Here is a 4,717-nt window from a genome sequence, read left to right on the forward strand (position 1 = left end):
TTGCACAATGCTGAACATAGATATAAAATTCAAATTTGCTGCTAAAACTTTACATTTCTTTTAAGCCACTTGCTTCTATGGCATAACAAAAGTTTAAATGTCTGGTTTTGTTTTCTCTATTAGTCAATTTATCGCCAACTTTGAGACGATTTGTACAGATCTGGAGTCACTAGCCTATCCTTTCACACTAAAATGTTCAAGGGAGATAAAGCTTGCTGGATATACTAAAGAAGATACAACCTGATGGATATATTAGTTTTAATACAAAGAAGACAAAACTTGCAGGATATACTGGCTTTAATATTAACCTCAGTTCTTCAATTTATATTTTTTCATATGCCAACATACTAACAATTATCTACTCTTATTTTAGATCTTAAGTTATTTATTCAAAAATATTTATTTGGTGTCTGCTTTGCTTCATACTAAACATTATTTTACAAACCAACAAAAATAGAAATGAACAAAATAGGCACTTTCCTTGCCATTATTGAGTTTATACTGAGAAGAGCACAAAAAATTGTAAACCAATATATTAAAAATTTATTTCATGTTATTATCATGCTATGATGGAAATCAAGAAAATAATTGTATTAGTCAGAATCCTACTAATAAACTGAAAGCACACTCAATTGGATAATCTGACTCACACTGTAATAATCAGATAGTTGCATTTATTTACTTGCTTATTTGTTTTGTTTTCAAGAAGGAATTTTTTTTACAAAGGTTTGAGCCTATTGGAACCATGAGAGATAGTGCAATGACCTGCGGCTATAAACATCTGAGCCATTACCATCCTAGACCTAAAGATACGAGGTGTATGAAGTTGCCCAGCACTCAGGACTCAGGGATCTTGTTTTAGGGACACAATCAGCCCATGAATACATCACAGGTTGGGGAGATAGAGTAACAGGTTTGTTTCCTGGCTTTCTTTTTATACCTTGGACCTCCTGCGGGAGCTCCTTACAGATGGAAGCAAATCAGAACCAAAGGTTTTTATCATTCTCCCCTAGCAGAAAGCAAGCTAGAGAAAAGGGAGAGCAGGTCTGAAGGGGAAAATGAAATAAATTCAGTACAGTCTATAACACAGTAACCCAGTGAGCTGGGGAAGGGCAGCAAGGGAGCCACTTTATAGGCGATAGTAGGGCAAGGACTTTGAGAGCAGCTAAGCTTCCTGTTGACACCTAAAGAATGAGAAATGTGCTCTTTCCCATCTTGCAAGATGGTGGGTGAAAAAGTTGAGAAGCCAGATACTAAAGAGAAGAAACCTGAAGCCAAGAAGGCTGATGCTGGTAGCAAAGTGAAAAAGGGTAACCCCAAGGCTAAAAAGCCCAAGAAGGGGAAGCCCCATTGCAGCCGCAATCCTATTCTTGTCAGAGGAATTGGCAGGTATTCCCGATCTGCCATGTGTTCCAGAAAGGCCATGTACAAGAGGAAGTACTCAGCGGCTAAATCCAAGGTTGAAAAGAAAAAGAAGGAGAAGGTTCTTGCAACTGTTACAAAACCAGTTGGTGGTGACAAAAACGGCGGTACCTGGGTGGTTAAACTTCGCAAAATGCCTAGGTATTATCCTCCTGAAGATGTGCCTCGAAAGCTGTTGAGCCACGGCAAAGAACCCTTCAGTCAGCACGTGAGAAAACTGCGAGCCAGCATCACCCCCGGGACCATTCTGATCATCCTCACTGGACGCCACAGGGGCAAAATGGTGGTTTTCCTGAAGCAGCTGGCTAGTGGCTTATTACTTGTGACTGGACCTCTGGTCCTCAATCGAGTTCCTCTGCGAAGAACGCACCAGAAATTTGTCATTGCCACCTCAACCAAAATTGATATCAGCAATGTAAAAATCCCAAAACATCTTACTGATGCTTACTTCAAGAAGAAGTAGCTGCAAAAGCCCAGACACCAGGAAGGTGAGATCTTCGACACAGAAAAAGAGAAATACGAGATTACAGAACAGCATAAGAGTGATCAGAAAGCTGTGGACTCACAAATTTTACCAAAAATCAAAGCTATTCCTTAGCTCCAGGGCTACCTGCGATCTGTGTTTGCCCTGACAAATGGAATTTATCCTCACAAATTGGTATTTTAAATGTCCTGATGATCTAATTAAATAACTGATTACCTTTAAAAAAAAATGAGAAATGTTATGTCAATTAAGAATCAACAAAGGCAACATCATTTGCCAAGAAGTTTAAATAGGAAAGAGCTTATGTTCAAAGAACAGAAAAGTATCCATGATGAATATAGTAAGCAACCACAGAATGCAGGTGATGAAGGTAGAGGTAGGAAATGGCTGGTTACTCAGACTATTGAAAAAATACAGAGAATATGGAAAGAAGAGTAGAAGCCAGGAAACAGCTAGAAGGCTATTGTAGCGCCTAGGGTAGGAGTAAGAAGTGGTCAGATGCAGACTCCTTTAGAGGCAAATATTCCAAGTGAGAGATTATAATGACCTGGAATAGGGTGAATAGTTGCTCAAAGGATGGTGAGGTAGGAAGAGGTCTGAGTTACATTTTGAAGTTAAACTAATAGGTTTGCTGATAGATGGGAAAAAGATGAAGAAAATAATTTTCACTCCAACAGTGGGATATATGATTGGTAATTTACTGAGATGGAAAAGATTAGAGAGAAACAGCTTAATAAGAAAGCTAGGGATCAAGAATTCTGCTTTGGTAGAGTTAAATGTAAAATGCCCTAGAAATATCGAGGTGGTGATATCAAGTTAGCTGTTTACTCCCCATGTCTCTAGCTTATAGATAAGGGCTAAATATAAATTTGTCATTGGGGTAGTAATATTTAAAGTTACAGAACTGAACAAGTTCACTCAAGTGAAGAGTGCAGAATGAGAAAAGAAACATCTCAGGACGCAGCTTGGAGGCTGCCCGAAAAGGTAAATCAAAAGATAGTAAAATCACTAGACTATACCTGAATATTATCATAGTCACATAATGTAGTCTCTTGTCTAGTTTATAAACAGAAGCCTCTGAATTCTTTAATTTTCAACTTCCAGAGTAATATGGGAATATTTGCAAATACATATTTGAAAGTTCTAGTACATCAAGTCAGCTAAATATATTATACAACATAAGTGATGATACTATTTGTCCTATTCTCAGCTTCCCTTATACAGAATAAAACGGTAGTATTTCTCTTTTCTTAGTGGAATTATCTGCTTTCTATTTGATTTTGTTTCCTCTTTAACATTTTCTCCAAAGAGTCTTCCCCTTTCAATCATATTTTATATTGAAACAATTTCAAATATATCATATGAAATTATGGCTCTTATAAATACACACAATTGGGCACTGCATATAGATTAACTTAGACTTTATTTTTTAGAGTAGTATATTTAAATTCTTGAGGAAAAATCCTCCTGTAAATGAGAATATCCATGTGATAAGTACAAAACAGCTAGTAAAATAAAAACTTAAGAAATAAACATATGTGTGTTCTATTATCTCACTACCAGAAATAACACAGAGGCTGTTAAATTAAACAAATTATGTTACTATAGACTCCAGTACAGAAATTGTTTAATTAAATTATTATTATTATTATTATTTGATATGGAGACTAGCTCCGCGGCCCAGGCTGGAGTGCAGTGGCACAATCTCGTTTCACTGCAAACTCTGCCTCCTTGGTTCAAGTGATTCTCCTGCCTCAGCCTCCCAGGTAGCTAGGTGCACCACCACTGGAAGATAATTTTTGCATTTTTATTACAGACTGGGTTTTACTATGCTAGCCAAGCTGATCTCTAACTCTTGACCTCAAGTGATCCACCCACCCTGGCCTCCCAAAGTGCAGGGATTACAGGCAGGAGCCACCAAGCTTGGCCTAATTTGTTTAATTTTAAACATGTTAAAGTGTAAACATATAATAACCTCACTAATTCGTTTACTATTTTTTCATAGTTAATATTTATCGAACATTTTAAAATCTTGATTACTTAGTCATATAAATTTATTATATATAGGCTGTTAAATAAAATGTATGAAAGGACATTGTTTTGGACTGAGCTCCTGCACTAGGCCCCAACAGATCTGACCAAACCAGAAAGAAATGAGTCGTACTAGGCACCATGTAATCAAATTGAACTTTAAAAAAAGGACAGTTTTCCAAAAAACACGAGATTAACGGAAACCATTCAGAAGGAGCCCAATTTGAAACAGAATAAAAAGAAAGTTGCATGTTCTCACTCATACGTGGGAGCTAAAAAAATTGATCTCAGGGAAATAGAGATCAGCTTGGTTAGAAGTGATGCCTTGTTGGTGTCTCTCATTTGATCTCATGTGATCAATTTGTTTAGCTCTACACCAATGAATAGAATGGTGGTTTCCAGATGGTGGGAATGGTAGTAGGAAGGGGAGAATAAATAAGGGCTTGTTAACGGGTACAAAACAGAGTTAGATTGAAGCAATAAGTTCTAGTGTTTTATGGCATACTAGAGAGACCATATTAAAAAATAATTTATTGTATGCTTTATAATAGCTAGAAAAAAATTTGAAATGTTATCAATATGAAGAAATAATAAATCTTAAGTAATGTATATTCCAATGACCCATATTTGATTATTACATATTACATGTTTATATCAAAATATCATGTATACCCCATCAATAGGTATAACTATAGTGAACCCATAAAAATTTAAAATTAAAAAGAAGAAAGGCTTTTTATTTTAATTCGATAAGGAAAGTAATTTTGAAACAACCAATTT

At 36.1% G+C, this 4,717-nt stretch overlaps 1 pseudogene across 1 annotated transcript; it reads left to right on the forward strand.

Moving 5' to 3' along the window:
* Window positions 1-1,200: 1,200 nt before the first annotated feature.
* On the forward strand, window positions 1,201-2,089 carry LOC116545610 (annotated as a pseudogene). The gene has a single exon (XR_004266377.1). The product of XR_004266377.1 is annotated as a 60S ribosomal protein L6 pseudogene (transcript).
* The last annotated feature ends 2,628 nt before the right edge of the window (window positions 2,090-4,717 follow it).

Source organism: Sapajus apella, unplaced genomic scaffold (assembly GCF_009761245.1).
Source record: "Sapajus apella isolate SASKATOON/1434 unplaced genomic scaffold, GSC_monkey_1.0 scaffold305, whole genome shotgun sequence".
Lineage (NCBI taxonomy): Eukaryota > Metazoa > Chordata > Mammalia > Primates > Cebidae > Sapajus > Sapajus apella.